Source organism: Mus musculus, chromosome 8 (genome assembly GCF_000001635.26).
Source record: "Mus musculus strain C57BL/6J chromosome 8, GRCm38.p6 C57BL/6J".
In the NCBI taxonomy this organism is placed as follows: Eukaryota; Metazoa; Chordata; class Mammalia; order Rodentia; family Muridae; genus Mus; species Mus musculus.
This window is the reverse complement of record NC_000074.6, coordinates 60,632,554-60,650,215: the sequence shown is the minus strand read 5'-3', so window position 1 is coordinate 60,650,215 and position 17,662 is coordinate 60,632,554. Positions and strand designations below refer to the sequence as shown.

Here is a 17,662-nt window from a genome sequence, read left to right as displayed (position 1 = left end):
GTGGCATCTGCTATTCATGTGGAACTTCTGATACTCTTCCTACCTGCACCATCTTGTTCTTTTCTCTTTCATAGTGAGGAACTGTCACATCGTGAGGAAATCCTATAGGATTTCCTTAGTAAAAGGCACAAGAACTCACATTCACACACATGCCTTAAGAAGCTAGACTTCTGTGGAATCAAGTGATAATTGTTCATGGGTAAACTACAACGCCCTGCCCAAAGCACAGAAGATACCACATGACTGGATGTTGAGGAAATAATCTACAAATGAATTTTTTAAAAGAAGAACCTATCAGACTGGGATCTGACAGTGTCATGAGAAGTTTAGTTAATAACACTCTAACTTTGTAAAAGCCAATTGAGACTCCAAAGTGTAAATGTGAGTATTGTAATCCAGCAGCTTAAAACATAGTCCTTCAAAATGCAAGAACAGAGAGCATGGGTTTCAAAGGCAGGGCTTAACAAAAGCTACAACAGGCAAATTGTTCAGCTCCATGTGTTTGTTTGGGGCTTCTGGGAAAACCTTCATAGGATATCTTTGTTTCTATAAATAGGGGAAAAAAAAGAAAAAGAAAAAGAAAATGTGTGTCAAACATCAAATGTTCTTTCGTTAATTTGACCCTTTCCTTTTTCCCAACTCTTGTATTTTATCTACAAGTATTTAATAGGACGCTCTGTTAGATCCTGTTTGTTTATTTTCCATCTAGAGCCTGGGACTATAGATGATGTATTTATAGAGTTTGGGGAAAAGGGGCATCTTGTTAAGAGTGTTTTAAACTAAATGAATATACTTTATTTATTTATTTATTTATTTATTTATTTATTTATTGTCTTGGCTGTATTATTGCTGGCATCTTTCCATCAATGGGGTCAAATATTCTGTTTAGTCACACCCTGAGGTTTTGTCACAACATATGAGTCAGCACTGTTTTCTCTGGTGCACTGGTGATTCAGTGAAGCCCAAGAGACACCTTTTGGTTGAGGAAACATTCCTGATAAGTTTCCATGCATGCACGAAGGAGGAGACTGGGAAGGCAGGCTTGTCCAGATGGTGTGGGTGGTGGTACAGAATGCTGAAGACAGGGGCACTCTGTTTACAAAGGTCACCCTGCTCAGAACTTAGTGGCTGCTGATGAAGAGGTCGCTAGGAGACTGCCACCCTATCCAAGGAGAGAAGGAAGAGAGAAGAGCCTGATCGAAAAGCAAAAGGGAAGGAAAGCAGTGGGCAAGTCAGAAAGGGGCACAAGGATTCGAATGTGCAGGATTTAAAGACTGTTTGCAGGTCAAGGTAATATCAGATCGCCTGAGCAGTGGAGTCTATAATTAAACTATCTAAGAAATATCTCATTTGCCAAAACCCAGTGCAGCACTATTGGTAGAACATACATGTACACACAAATTATGGATTTCAACTATTGGATCCTTGGATAGTGCTATCCATTGTCTGCTAGACAAAGGAGAGTTTACAGCAGTTCTGGCCTGGTCTTGTCACTTCTTCTAGCTCCATTGGTCTCCTGTCTCTGACGGATGTTCCAAGGACAAGCAACAGTGACACCATCTAAAGGGATAAAGTGCCATACACCAAGACATATGGCAGTGCATTTTCAGAAGAGTAGAGGCTGTGATTGACCCCTACAAAGAGAAAGACGAGGGGAGACCTCACAGCACCGTGAGTATACCTTGGGCTATTTCTTATCTTAGGACTTAGCTTAGTATATCTTAGGACTATTTCTAGTTATTCATTGGACAGAAAAAAAGCATACATCCGACTTGCTGGATTGCTGTGGATAACCACTAGACACAACTGAGATGGCATACTACACAAATATCTATCCATCCCTACTCTATCACCCACACCAACCTGAAACATTCCAAAGAATCATATGCTTTGCTAAGGTTTTGACATGAAAGATATACATTTTTTTTTCAAAAATGATCTGTTTTAAATCATGGATTTGCCAACTTAAAAAAATAACTATTGGGCTCCATATACCACATGTATACTGTAAATTTAATGGTATGTAAATGCTAAGAAACCATAAATTTTTATTACCACTTCCCTCATAGTCTGTTGTTCTGATTACAAATAGTTATGGTACAGGAGCTGGAGGTGTAGCTCAGTTGGAAGAGTATTTGCTTAGCACACATGTTGTCCTGGGGTTGATCTCGAGCACTGAGCTCAGTGGCTATGGTACCAGAACGCAAAGGGTGTATGCAGGAGGATGGGAAAGGAGTTTAACGATCATGTTCAGCCTCACAGTGAGTTCGAGAGCAGCCTGGGCTGTATGAGACTTCATCTCAAGAGAAAGAGTGGGGCTTAAAAACATGTTTAAATTGCCTTGCCCAGGGTTATGAGATGATTTTAAATGTACAAGTAAGATACTGTTGGCAACTTATTAAATACAAGTACTTATTAAGCTTGATCACTGGAAAGGATGTGTTCTAGGCATTTGTTACTACAGTCTTTTAAAGAGAAAAACATCACAAAGCTGTATAGACGAAGACACACATTATTAAAGGTTTTCCTCTGTAGATATAACTGCTAGACAAGCTGAAGACAGGTCTATTATATGTATTTGCTCACTGAACTAGAAAATCTTAGACATTGTTCATAAAGGTTTTCTTTATGCAAGATAGGACAGGGAATCTAAAGAGAGGACAACCCATTGCCAAGGATTAGTGGCACCGAACCAACATAAAGAGCCTATGGCTGTTCCTGCCTAGTTGGAGCCGGTTAGAATCTCTTGTCACCAGAAAGGCTATGTTGAAGTTGTTCTGGTAGTTGGGACATGAAGACGGTAACCATAGTTATGTCCTTCAGAGGAGCTGGCCATTCTTGTAGCACATATTTAATGTCTACTAGTTCTCATGCTAAAGCCAACAATAATTTGGGTCTCAGTAAATGCAAACATTTAACTGAATACAGGGAGACCTCCTTAGATGCATGCTGGCAGGGAATAAAGCTGGGAACAGAATACACATGGGAAAGGTGTATGATTGCAATGCCTTCATGCTGCCAAGTCAATGTCCAAGACAGATTATACTGCAGACTTTTAAAGATTTTCATGGAGATAGCCAAGTATAGTAGCATATACCTACAATACCAGCACTCTGGAGGCTAGGCAGAAGAATTTCGGTTATTTCAAGGCTAGCCTAGGCTACACAGTGCTATACTGTGTCAAAAAAAGCGAACAGGAGAGGGGCAGATGATTGCAGTGGTCAGGATACTTATTTTGGCATTTATCATTCACCTCTTTTTTTTTTTTGTTTTTTTGTTTTTTTGTTTTTTCGAGACAGGGTTTCTCTGTGTGTAGCCCTGGCTGTCCTGGCACTCACTTTGTAGACCAAGCTGGCCTCGAACTCAGAAATCCGCCTGCCTCTGCCTCCCGAGTGCTGGGATTAAAGGCGTGCGCCACCACGCCCGGCTTATCATTCACCTCTTACGTCATCCTTGCTAGAGTTCACAGTCCACCTAAGGCTGGGCCAGGAGCACCCCTAGTTGCTCTCTAACTTCTATGCTTCTAGCATCAGAATGTGTTTTCCCCAGCATTTTTAACTCTTAATAAAAGCAAACCATCTTTCCTATTCATTTGTCATATACATGGAAGAAAATCCAAATTTTCTAATTTCAACGTTTTCCTGTGTGTGTAATGTATACCTATGTGTCCATATGCCTATGTGGATGTTCATACCCGTCTTGCTCCTGTGGAGGCCAGAGGTTGGCACTGGGTGTCTCTGCCCTAACTTTTGAGGCAGGGTCTCTCAGTGAGTGGCTGATACCTTCCTGCCGCTGTCTCCCAGTACTGGGATTACAAATGCACACCAGCACACCCAGCTTTCTACACAGGTTCCGTGGATGGAAAGTCTGATCTTGATTCTGCCATAAGCATCTCATGCCTGAACTCTCTCCCTAGCTCCTCCCAGTAATGTTTTTCTAATGTTAACTTGATAATCTATACTATGATCTCTGCTGATTTTGAATTCCTGTTTGTAACCTATCTCAAGCCCATTTCCTGACAATTTCTTGGTGTCTATGATTTAGCGCCTCCTCAAGTCAGAGTAAGCCAGCAGAATATATGAGTGGGTCAGAACTCTTCCTAGAGCCTAGAAGAAATGCTAAGCAGATCCCACACAACACGGAGGAGTTTGATTGGAGCATTAACTCTTAGCTGTCTACACGTTGAGTGACTGGCACCATGCCTGTGGCCCTTTGCTAACAGTGAGGTCTATAAACCAGGGAGTGCTATGATACTCTTTTACAAAAGGACTTAATTATTTTTTATATACATGCATGAGTACCTGCATGCATGTTAGTGTATCATGTATGCACTGGTGTCCAGGGAGCCCAGAAGGGGCCTCAGATTTCCTGGAACTGGAGTTACAGGCAGCTGTGTCCCTCCTGATGTGGGTTCTGGGAAACAAACCTGATTCCTTTGGTCCCTCTGCAAGAGTGGCAAGTACTCTTAACTGCTGAGCCATCTCTCCAGTCCCATTATTAAAACATTATTATTATCTTTTGTGCATGTGCACATGAGAACCATAGCATGGATATGGGGGTAAGAGGTCTGAGTACAACATTTGGGAGCTGGCTCTTTCTTTCTGTCGTTGGGATACAGAGATAAAATTCAGGATGGGGCCTGAACTCAGGTTGTCTCGTATGCTTAGCAAGTGTTCTTACCTGTGAGCCATCTTGCCAGCTCAGGGAGTAATATTCTCAACACACTTTCTTAATTGTAAAACAGGCCAGAACCAATTTTGAGTTCAGATTTTCTTGCTAGTTCTGGGAACTCCATAAAGTCTCATGGCTGGCACAGTGAATGAGTCTTTGTGCATACACAGCTTCCCAACTGGCTGAATGCAATTAACTCGCTGCTCTGGAGTTGAGAGAGCAGTTTTTCCCATGCACTCTTTCAGAGGGCGGCTGATTATTTTGCAAGGGCACAGCCTGTAATAAAACTATCAAACTCATTATGAGCCTCAGGATATTAGTAGCTTTCAATAAAGCAAAGAATAACTGAATAACGGCCAATAGGGCCATGCACCATATTCTAGGCTACAGATAGAATTAAGAGCATGATGAAGGCCTTCCTACAGCCAAGAAGCTGAGATGATAGGAGGGCAGAGGACAGACAGGGTTTCTGGAGAAATAAGATGGACTCTGAAGTTAAGGTAGAAGACAGAAATCCTAGGGAGAGATGTGAGGAGGAAAGGACTTTGGATTTTTAAGATTAAGGTCTACAACCTGGGATGAAGGCAGCAACTCATTTCCTTACGTACACAATTCTCTTGATATAACACCAGGGATCATCCAGTACCTCTGACCTGCAGATCTTTCTCTTAAGTTCCTCCCAAACCCAGGGATTCTCTAAGCACAGCAATCAAGGCTGTGGCTGGCCAGGGGAAGAAAGGGTAAGGATGGGGAGACAAGAGAATGAACAAGAAAATTGTTAGCACACAGGTAAAAAATAAATAAATCCTATCCCAGGGTTAGTCTTCACTGTTAGCTTGATTTGGTTTGGGATCACCATAGAAACACACCCAGATGCTAACATGGTGTTTCTAGAGCTCTTAGTTTAATGGAGAAAGGACGATCTGCTTTGAATGTGGGTTGCACCATCCCATGGGCTGGGGGTTCAGACTGAATCAAAAGAAAAAAGGTAGCTGAGCCCCAGCATCCATCTCTCTGCTGCCTGGTTGCAAATACTTCCTCAGGCTCCTGCAACCATGTTTTCCCTGCCACTCCAGGCTGTGGGTCAATCTGCGGGCTCAAAGAAACCCTTAAAAAGGAAAAATAAAATCTCATCCCAGGATTAACAGGTCAAACTGTGACCACAAGCCATTGGAGACTTGAAGGATGGCTCACAGGACTTGTTGGTGCACTATAAGGCAAGTGATAACTTTCCTCCGCAGGAAACAGAGACTCGCATTCTCAAGGCAGGAGCATTGTCCACTCACACCCTCTGGGACACAACCCTCATCTTTGCAGGGACAAACCACAAGGTTGGCAGGGACTATCCTTCTGGGTACAACATAGGCTCCAACCTCTCTTCTGAAACAGGGAAGAGCAAGAACTGAACCCCACCGACTATGGAGCTTGGTTCAAGGCCTGAAATACATGTTCTTAATTAGTATTCCCAAATATCCAAGCACCCTTCACTCCCTGTGCTCTGAGTATTTGATTAAAGCCATTCAAATTCACAGCCAAGGACAGCGACCAGCTAAGGCTTTGTTTTTCATTGGAATAAGACTTGATCCATTTGAAAAAAAAAATGCACTTAATAACTGGAGTGAGTTAAACAGCTTTTCCTCTTTCCTGGTTCACCAGCCCATTTTCACAAAGTGGAGTTGCATAACCAACATTCCACATGTGAAGTGGTTTGGTCACTCGTTGCTAACACAACTGGACGTCTGTGACACAGATCAGAAGGGATTCTGCAATTCAAACTCCACCTGACTTAATTCCTATTAAGGGAGTAACAATGACTTCCTTTATCATTGACAAACATTTATGGCTTATAAAACATTCAATCCTCAGAAGGCCTCTGTGCTCTGGGCTTGGGGCAGGCCTGTGTAATTCTGCCCATGTGACCCCGGAAGAAGCAATTTGAAGCTGCTGGCCCTAGCTCAGGAAGTCTCTTGCTGGACTTGATCCTTCAGATTCTCAGTCCACTGTGTACACAGTGATCGCTGAAGACACATCTCACCTTAGGTAAACTCTCGAAATGCTAGACACATTTAAATTTAATACATTTGCATCCATTTCTTAGTAATCATTATTTCAAAGATTTGGGGCAAAAGAATGACTCTTTTCAGAAGTTGGGCTAGATCTGAATTGTCTTCTAGCTGACTTTATTATATAGATTAAGATAATTTTTCCCAGCAAGCCTACATGTCTTTCGATGTGAAAATATTGCAAATTGTTAGAAACAAAATCAATTTGCAGTTGAGATAGCTCAGTGGTTAAGAGCACTGGCTGCTCTTCCAAAGGGCACAGGTTTGGTTCTCAGCACCCATGTGGCCAGCAGCTCTCGACCATCTGTAACTCTGCAGAGGATCTGATGCCCTCTTCTGGCTTCAGCAGGCACCAGGTACACAAATAGGCACATAGGTAAAACACCAGTATGCATAAAATAAAACCAATGATTAAAAAAAACAAAAAAAACAGTTGAAAACAGGAAGTCCCTGGTTTCCACACAGTTTCTCCTGCTGTGATGGGCAAAGGCCTTGTAGACCCAGAACAAGCACCAGGTGTTTTTAGTGATTACCTGGGCAGTCAGGCCTAGCTAATCGATAACAGCAACAGGGAGCTGATTCTATTAACTAACTGAACAAATTATTTATAAGGCTATTAGTGTTAGTTTAATATCAATTGCTCTAGTAAGAGAGGTTCAAGACCAGGTTTCTACCTCTCAGGTGCCTAGTAATGCAAGGTACAGAAATTCATGGGAGGCAAAATGGAAAAGTCATAGACCATTCCATGGACTTGGCCAAGACCTGGGGGATGAATAAAAGAGACAGCTTAGTTTTCTCAGCAGGACTAATGGCTTCACTGTGGAAAGTAAGTGTAGAAGTAAATTGTCACGGTGAGGAACAGAACCCTGGGTTGTGACACGTTTTCACGAAGCTCCTCCACTTCATCGGCTGTTAGTGCCATCCCAAGAACTCTGGGATGTTGGGCTACACTCCAAACACTCAAGTCTAACAAATGAGCTGCTAGAGCTTCCAACTCTAGGATGGATCTTCAGAGCAATGGGAAGAGCACTTTGGGATAGGTGGTCCATTACTTAGGAAACAAAACTGAGCACTCCCGTGAAAGACAGGTAGGTGACTGACCACGGCCTTGAAGTTGGAACGAGATGCCCGTCAAAGGCAAGAGTGAGCTGCAGCACAGTGTACAAACATCCGTGGGGGAAATGCTGAGCCCCCTCAAGGCAAAGGATGGGCGTTAGGCCAGTGCTTTCTGGAAGTGAATCTCCGGCTTCTGGATAGTATACTGGAATGGAGAAAAGTCCGTTACTTTTGAGACATCTAACTGTAGTCCAACCCAGAGATGAGGTCACCTAGTTTCAAAAGCTTGAAGTTAAAAATAAAAAATAAATAACACACACACAGAGGCGGAGGGAGGAGAAGAGGGAGGGAGGGAGAGAGAGAGAGAGAGAGAGAGAGAGAGAGAGAGGGAGAGGGAGAGGGAGAGGGACAGGGACAGGGAGAGGGGGAGGGGGAGGGGGAGAGGGAGGAGGAGAGGGAGAGGGGGAGGGGGAGAGGGAGAGGGGAGGGGGAGGGGGAGAAGGAGAGGGAGAGGGGAGGGAGAGAGGGAGAGGGAGAGGAGGAGGGGGAGGGGGAGAAGGAGAGGGAGAGGGGAGGGAGAGAGGGAGAGGGAGAGGAGGAGGGGGAGGGGGAGGGGGAGAGGGAGGAGGAGAGGGAGAGGGGGAGGGAGAATGAACGAGAGAGGAAACAAGGACAGCAAAGCCCTTTTTCCAAATTGGGCTACTAACAGAAGTGGCAGGAGACAGGCAGAATGACAGCAAGAGCCACCCTGGCCTATGGCAGGTCAGGATATTCCAGTGCCTGCATTTAGAATAACACAGAACTATAGAAACTGAGATGAGTCACAATAGCCAACAAGCAGGAAATGGAATGGTTTCTAGAAGTTTAAGCTGCCTACTGTCATCCCATAAGCATGCCCCAAATGAAGCCTGGAGAGAGTCAAGTAGCTTCCTCTGCTAATGAGAGAGAAGGTTGGCTTTGCATCTGTCCCCATGGTGGCTGTGTGAACATCTGTCCCCATGGTGGCTGTGTGAGCATCTGTCCCCATGGTGGCTGTGTGAGCATCTGTCCCCATGGTGGCTGTGTGAGCATCTGTCCCCATGGTGGCTGTGTGAGCATCTGTCCCCATGGTGGCTGTGTGAGCATCTGGCCCCATGGTGGCTGTGTGAGCATCTGGCCCCATGGTGGCTGTGTGAGCATCTGGCCCCATGGTGGCTGTGTGTCTACCTTCCTTGCAGAGGAACTGGACCTTTGGGGAAGAGGAATCAGTCAGACTCAGTGCAGTACCCACGGCCACAAGTAATACCTATGCTAGTTCAAGCAGGTGCCATTGTGTATGCGTGTATGTGTATGTATATGTATGTATGTATGTATGTATGTATGTATGTATGTGTATGTATGTATGTATGTATGTGTATGTATGTATGTATGTGTATGTATGTATGTATGTGTATGTATGTATGTATGTATGTGTATGTATGTATGTATGTATGTATGTATGTATTATGTTTGCATGTATATATTCTTGCAAGTGTAGGATGCTCTTTAATGAGCCAGGAGGACAATCTGAAGGTAGCCAAGTCTCCAAACCCTGACCTGTGTAAACTGGGTGATCCCCATCAATGCACAATTCTGGAGCCCGTTGCTCCAACCCCTTTACTTCTTCAGGAAACAAACCTTTCCCCTTCGCTTTCCCTCTGACCATCAGCAGCCTCCAGTCCTCAGTGGACGGAAAGGGCAAGGATTACACTTAAGTTATCTGCTACAGGAAGTATTCTTCTTTCCTCTCTGATCACAAAATCCGCTGTAGCAACCCATACTCTAAAGATACCCTCTCAGCGCAGGCTCCACATACTCCCATCTAGAAGTGGTGAAGAGCTAGAGAAAGAATTCCTTCATTTATATCTCCCTCACAGCGTGGATGCACTGCAATGGTAAAATGGTTCACATATATGGGCTCGGGCTTGGGCATTCATTACCTTCTCTTCCTGCTTTAAGTGTGTACAGTGGAAATTCATCTCTCTGGAGCTTCCAGTTCTGCCCTGGTATAGAGCCAGGAGGAGTTTCACCAAGCAGGAGTGCCTCCATTTATATGCAACGCCTGACAATCTAATTAATTGCCCCAGAGATGTTTTCAACGCCTCCCTTCGTTTCCTGCCCAGATGTACAAATCGATCGCCGAGTCCTAGCAAGTCCCGCTCCTAGGCATTTGGCCACCACCCTGCTTCTTTTGCCCTGGTGCTCATCACCTCGTCAGGCACCACCCTGAGACACTCCTTCCTCCTTGATTTGCGTCCAACCCGCGTGCCCACGCGCCCACGTGCCTTCCGTACACAAGCCTCGTTGGCGTAGTCAGCTGACTCCCCAGAATCTAACTGAAAACATACTCCAAAGGCTATGGATACAGCTCAGTTCACAGAGTGTTTGTCTGGTATGCATTTGGGCCTGGGTTCAAATCCTAGGACTACAAACAAAACAAAATGAACAAATAAAACATCATTTTGTTCTGAGGACACATAGCTTTTCATGCTGTTCTTTATTCTGAGCCCTCAATTTACTGTCATCCTGGTTCCCTCTCTCCGTCTGTGCTCTTTTACTGACATCTTATGCTGTTCTCATAGAACCTCTGTGGCTTCTAATGCTGTCTTCCTTCCCTTACCCACCTGGAAAGGCCCTACCTACATGGGGAGTCTTGGTTAAAAGGCCTCAACTTCACCCCAAACTCCATTATTTCAGGTTATTGCCTTTTGTGTATGCCCGTCCCTCCAATGGAGAGAGGATGATGAAATCTCAGACTGTCAACTTTTGCTGAATGAATGCATGAGTTAATGCATGGATATAAGATATATTTGAGAGATGCTGGTTTGAAATACAGATGTGGAAATATTGAGGTATGGTGAATGATGGGTGCAGTCACAGGGAAACCCAGTTACTCAGAAACAGCTAAGTAGCTTACAAATCAGAAGATCAAGGCTGGAATACCAAGAGAGTACAAGACAAGCACCCAGAGAAAGAACAAAAATCAAAGAAAGGTCCAGGGGCTGGAGAGATAGCTCAGTGGTTAAGATCACTGACTACAGAGAACCTGTGTTGGGTTCCCAGCACCCACAAGGTGGCTAGCAACCATGTGTAGCTCCCGTTCCAGAGGATCTGAAACCCCTCTTCTGGTCTCCTTAGGTATAGCCTGCCTGGATGGATACAGACATTCGTGAAAGCAAGACACTCATACACATGAAATAAAAATAAATAAATCTTAAGAAAGGTATAACTGAAGGTATATTATTCCGAAGATTAATTTATGCTGAAAAAGTTATGAAAGAAGGGAAGGAAATGTAAACGTTGTCAGAATAAAAATGGAGTCGCTTGGTCAACTCTAACAAAATGAACACAGCCAGGAAGTTATAAAGGGCAGGCTCCTAACACATGATCCCCTGAGAACTATCATTGCACAAACTTCTAAACTATATACAAAGTATAGAATAAGGATGTTTATCCAGCAAGCCTGTGGAGTCTTAGATGGAAGCCACTCCTGTCAGTAAGAGCCTGTGATCAAGGATTATGGTCTCTGAACGCCCAATGTAATCTTTCCCGTCTCCTTAAACCTCCTCCCACCTCAATCTCTTTGAATATGCTCGTTGTTTAGTATTCCCAGGGAAACACTGTCAGTCCCAAATAAATATCACTTTTTTTCATTGTAGAATCCCTCCCTGATTGCTTTTTCTTCTGATTGACAAGTTTATTCTGAGCTAGTCATACCACATTAGGAAAGAAGAATTACTGCATCACTGTGAAAGGACATTTGGGTAAAAACAACAAAACAACAGTATGGTATTATGTAAATGGAACATATACAACATACATGCATACAGACAGACACTTCTTTTTATTAAGATAAATTTGAATAAAGCCCCACGGCTATTGTTTTTAATAACAGATACTAACTGAGTAGGGCATCATCTGCTACACTGTCTGAAAAAAAATATTTTTTGAGTCAATCTTTCAACAATAAGATATCTTTTTCCAGTTTAGATTTTTCAAGGCACAAAGTGATACCAACTCAACGAGACTGTAGGTTTTTATAGGGCTCAATGGATGCCCCAGTGTAGGGGAATTTGAGGGTGGGGAGGCAGGAGTGGGTGGGTGGGTGTTGGAACACCCTCATAGAAGCAGGAGGAGGGGGAAAAAAAAGAATTGAGGCCTTGTCCAGAAAAGAGACTAGATATGTTGGAAAAAGAGGAGCTGAATTTCTTATACTTAAGCATGAGGCTTTGTGATCTCATATTAGCAGCTGCCCCAGATCACCCCACAAGAAGGAAGCCAACGGCAAACATGGCTGTCAGATGATAGCAGTCTCCAGATGAATCAGCACAAGTACTTACTTGTACAGGAAATACTTCTATAAGGACATTTATCCAGAAACTCGGGAATCTTAGTCTGAAGCCACTCTTGTCAGTAATAACTGTGACCTGAACAGCCAGTGTCATCCATGGAGCCACAACATGGTCAGCAGCCACCGACCGAGCGGAGCGAAGGAAGCCCATGCAAAATCTCACCACTCTCAGTCGAACGGTCCCAGATTTGTGTTCCCACAGCTCCCTCAGCACTCAGATGTACTTGGTGTGGAGACAGCAGAATAGTGCTCACATGGCATTAAGCATAAAAAAGTAGAAGATGGTCCTACTTTAAAAAAGAGGCTGTGTCCCAGTCAGCCACTATAAGATCAGAACACCAGGTTGAACCATCCTGAACCAGGAGTTGTGTTTTGGATGTGAAACACCCCCTATACATTTATGTGTTTGAATATTTGGTTTGCAGCTAGTGATGCTATTCTGTGCATTTGTGGAACTTTTAAGAAGTCTAGTTGGAGGAAGTGGGTCCCTTGTAAGAAGAGAGCACAGGGGTGCTATAGTGAGGTCCTACTTCTGAGCCAATCTACTCTGTTTCCTATACTTTGCTGAGATTTAAGTGTGTAACCTCATGATCCCATTGCTGGGCCTTAAGGACTAGCCCTTCTCAAATCAGGAGCCAAAAGAAATACTTTTCAACTAAGGTTGTTTCTGTCAGCCATTTGGTTTCAAGCAACAAGAAGTGTAATTAACACTGGAGACATCTCTAAGTTATAATTAACATGGGACTCGTCTATTTGCTTTCAGTCTTATAACCTTCCATAAAGAATTGTGAATAAAGATTTTCTTAAACTATTGATTGCACAAATACATGTGAATGATGTGATTTCAGAGATCTCATTGGTCATTGACTACCTTGGGGTAATTCCCTTAACAAACTGACCTGTGAAATTTGGGGTCTAACCACTGTGACGGTCTTAGCTCGGGTAGTTGAACACTTGGTCTCTAGCTGGTGGTGCTGTTTGGCGAGGTTGAAGAACCATTAGGAGATAGAGCCTTGCTGGAAGATGCCCTGCACCGGGGGAAGGCCTTGAGAATTTGTAGCCCTGGCCCCATTTGCAGTTCACTGTTTCCTGTGCATGGCTAAAGATGTAACCAGTGAGCTTCATGCTCCAGCTGCCTGCTGCATATAAGTCATGGAGTCTCACTCTGGGACCACAATCCAAAATCAATTCTTTCCTCCATAAGTCATGATTGGTCATGGTAAATAAAATTAAAAAAAAAAACCTAGTAGAAATATTTCTGCTTTAGTTCCATTTCTGTTGCCGTGACAGATACCCAGACAAAAAGGAGAATAGAGGAGGAGAGGGCTTATTTCGCTTACAATCTCACAGTCAGCAAGCTTCCTCCTCTTTTTACTGTTCAGTACCTAGGGAGTGGTGCCACCCACAGAGGGCCATGTCTTCCTACATCAATTAACAAATTAGACAATTCCCCACAAACATGCCCAGAGACCAACATGATCTAGATATTCCTCACTAGGACTCTCTTCCCAGGTTACTCCGGGTTGTGTCAAGCTGGAAGATAAAACCAGCCAATGAACTGTTTGTTTCATATTGCTGTCTAAAACCCTAAGCTTATTTCCCATTGTTTACCTATAATGGGATAGAATCCACCCTCCTTTGTGTGTAGTTTAATTCATCACTGCGAAGGGAATACTTCGTGTCCCTTATGCTGCCTCTGTCTGCTATCTCATTACACCAACTCTCCCGTTGAATAAGGCTGCATAAGCCTTCTATGGCGTCCATAAGAGATTACCACAGTTTTAGGGACTTTATACAACCCTCATTATCTTATTGTTCTGTAGTTTGGAAATTCACCACATGTTCTAGTTCTCTTTCAGTTGTAAAGTGTTCTGACCAGATGCCATAGGGAGGAAAGGGTTTATTTGGCTTTGACTCCCAGGGCACAGTCTATCATCACAGGGCAGGAACCATGGGGGATCATACTTCTTGCCTGCTTGCCTGCTGGCTTATTCTCTGACTCATGCCCAGCTACCTTTTAATACAGCTCAGCCCTCTTGGCTGAGGAATAGTGCCTCCCACAGTGGACTTGGCCCTCCTATGTCAATTAGTAATCAAGAAATTGCCCATATTAACCAGACTTGAAGTCTGTATTTTCTATACAATTAGAATTGACATTTAGAACAAAGGCTGTTCCCATTCAACTTTACACTTTGAGAATAAAATATATTTTATGTACTTGTGGTTAATTAGGGTGTGTGGTGTTTTTATTTATTTGCAAGGTTTTCTTAATAACAAAATCCATAATTTTTTTTAAAGGTCAATGCCTTACAGACCTGCCCACAGGGCTAATCTAGTCTGGGCAATTCTTCAATCATCGTTCCCTCTTAGGACATGTAAGCTGTCAACAAAAATCAATGTATCTATGCACACATGTATCTTAGTGGGCTAAATTTAGGGCACTGGTGGAGGAAGAATCGTCATCCTTGCTTTGCAACTGCCCACCATGGTTTGGGAGACCTTTTCATCTTCAAAGTTGGTAGCAGCCCATGGAGTCTTCCTCAAGACACTACCATAGAATTCTTCCTTAGCCTCTGTGAGCCCTGGGATGACACAGGACACACATGGACGATTCGGAATTATCTTCTTATCTCAAAGTTCTTCTTCAGCACATCCACAAGTCTCGTCATGACCATGCATGGAGACATTTTTCTGCCTACCATAAATAAGTTCTTTCTGAATACAGGACCCACTTCTCTGCTTTAAAAGACTCTGAACCAATTTTCAGTATTCCCAGAGATTAAGTACAAAGCCACCCCTTCCACAAGGGCCTTTCCTCCTCCAAGCCCAAGGAGGCCATTTTTCTCTGCCTCTTTTCAGGCCCACACACATACATGGACTGCAACGCTTATTTTCTACTCTAATTGATTTGTCTTCGGGCACATCACTCCAACTAGATGGTATGAGTCATGATGTCTTACTCATCCTTGCAGCTTATGAAGCCTGGCCATAAAAGTTTGTGGGGAAGAAAATTTAATGTGAAATTTTAATGCATGAAGAGGCCTCAGGTGGAGGCAGAAGCAAGACCAATAAATTTACAGAGCCTCTGTTTGGAGCATGAGTATTAAATGGCTCTGTCTGCCTTTAATTAGTTATAATCACATAACCAACCAACCCCTATTCTTTTAACCCCATTCCACAGAGGTATCACGGCAAATTTAAAACCAACCATTTGCACCTTAATGCTGATTTTTACTATATGTGACTGGCCATGGAAACTGTCAGAATTGTAAGTGTTCCCCTGGGTTTTGCTAGAAAAGACAACTTGTATCCCAAATGCTAGAATGAATTCTAAGTTAGGCAAACACTACTATCTACATATTTCCTGAATTCATACAAACACACTTGCTTAATGACGCTATATGACTTGGGCTGAGACTGAACAATTTGGTTACTGCAAGTAGCTACTTGGCATTTAAGTGTCTGGAAGTTCTTGAAGAAAAATATTGAAAGCTCAAATTAAACAATAGCTGTGGTACTTAAATAGTCTTAAATTTTTCAATTGTTAGCCAAAAAGGGTGAGGAGTGGGGTTTGAATAAGGTCACATGAGTGTGAGGAGATTTATTTTTAAAAGAAATGGTCTGTTGTGTTCATCTAGTGTCACTAGCAAACCCAGGGGGCACAGAAGTACAAACCCAGCAACACTTGTAAGACCTAGGTGCTCAGCCCCCTGCTATCAATCAGAAAGACACAGCTAAGGAAAGATCCCACTTGTCTCTTTCTAAACAGCACAAGGCATAGCTAGGTGGAGCAATCAGGGCACATTGTAAACGTGGTGCATCACACAGAGCCAGGTAATGTAACCAGTCATGTGCTGGGCTCCTCAAACTTGTAAGTATTTTAATAGATGAATATGGGTAGCTGTAGGGGAAAACAGTAACATTACCTTAGAAGGTACAGATTGCATTTTTGTGCATTAGCTCACTGCCTGCAAACTACCTTGCTCTAATTTAGTCTCTCCTGAAAAACAATTCTTTTTCCATCTTGCAGATTTAATCCTGAACATTTTACTATGTTGAGTGTAGTAGCAACTTTAAAAAAAAAGTGTTTTGCCTGGGGGGGGGGGAGTGAGAAAACTTCAAAAACCACTGTTTCTGCAATGCTGATTCCAAGTTCCTAATATAAAGCTAGAGCAAATAAAGATTGCTACAGTAACCACACTTTGAACAAGTGTCTTTCAAAACAATGACGACGGAGCCATAATATTTTCTACAGGGTGAGCAGCTGATGTACCTGCAAACATCTTCTTTTCTTTTTTCCAGTTTGCTTTATAAACCTTGGAATTTGCGATCCCAGGCTAATTTAAAGAGGGAGACAAGCAATTCTCGGGCTTAAAAAGGATTGACTCGGCATTTACTTTTTTAGCCAAAGAAGGACGTTCCCCCATTCCAGGCCACCAGACAATTTGGTGTCAACTTGCTATGGTGGGAAATGCGACAAACTCCAAGAGCTCTCAAGACAAGGAAGCAGCTCTTAGCACCAGCTGCTTCCCACACTCCTGCAGCATCAGGACGCGGCGCTTCGGAGCTCCCCACGCCGCCTTCCGGGCAAAGGCCAGTACACCCTTCCCTGTCTGGGGAAACTGAGGCACCGTGACAAGAACGATCCACAGCTGGGCGAAGAGCCCTGTCTCTGCGTGGCATCCTCCTTCTCCCGGGAGATTGGGAAGGCTCTGTGCTAACGCGCTGTGGACAGCGCGCCCCTGGCCATCAGAAGGTTGTGGCACGAGCCTTGGACGCGACTGTCCCCAACCCGCCGGTCTCCGCCCTGCATGTACTTCCAGCATCCTGCGACCAGCCACGAGCTGGGAGAGCAGGGCACCTCCAGGCGCGTAGCCTCGCCAGCCCAGGCGTCCGAAAGTTCTGCAGCTCGGGCGGCCGCTGACCACAAACCCGGTGCGAGGCTCCCTCCTACTGTAGCCCGCCGCCCAGGCTCGCCCGCCCAGTGCCCTCACTGACCTGACACCGCTGCGCCACTCGGGTGGTCGCCGTGCACCTCTCGCCATGGCCACCCGGGGAGCTCTGCAGCACCGAGCGTGTACCAACCTCCTCCGCCGCCCGCGCCTCTTCTCGATGCGGGTTACGAGCCCCGCCGCCGGGAGCCGGAGCTTCCCACCTACGGGCTCCAGAGCCGGCGAGAGCCGAGCATGCCCAGTGCGGCTCCCGGCGGCGCCGAGGTCCGGTGCACTCTGCACAACCGGGTTTTCGCCGCAGCCGCGGCCCGGGGCGGGCCGCTGCGGGTGGTGGGCTCCGCCCACCCCGGGCTGGCCCTGCAGTCTGCAGGGAAGCATCGTGCTCAGAGAGCCCGGCCTCTGGGCGGGACCGGGCGGCCACTGGGCGGTGCTCCCGCGCTCCACCCTGCCTCTTCCTCCAGACTCAGTGGTGCTAGGGCAGCGTGACTGGTAATTGTGGGGAGGCAGGGCGCTGCCGGCGTTGTCACCTCAACTTTCCGGAGCGTCGCGTC

At 44.7% G+C, this 17,662-nt stretch overlaps 1 protein-coding gene across 2 annotated transcripts in view; it reads right to left on the bottom strand.

Moving 5' to 3' along the window:
* Positions 1-17,391, bottom strand: part of Mfap3l (microfibrillar-associated protein 3-like) — a 43,907-nt gene extending 26,516 nt beyond the window's left edge. For both annotated transcript variants that reach the window (NM_027756.5, NM_001293769.1), the window contains exon 1: positions 17,158-17,391. The gene's annotated coding sequence lies outside the window, so the exon portion shown is untranslated. The remainder of the gene's footprint in view (positions 1-17,157) is intronic.
* Positions 17,392-17,662: the final 271 nt, after the last annotated feature.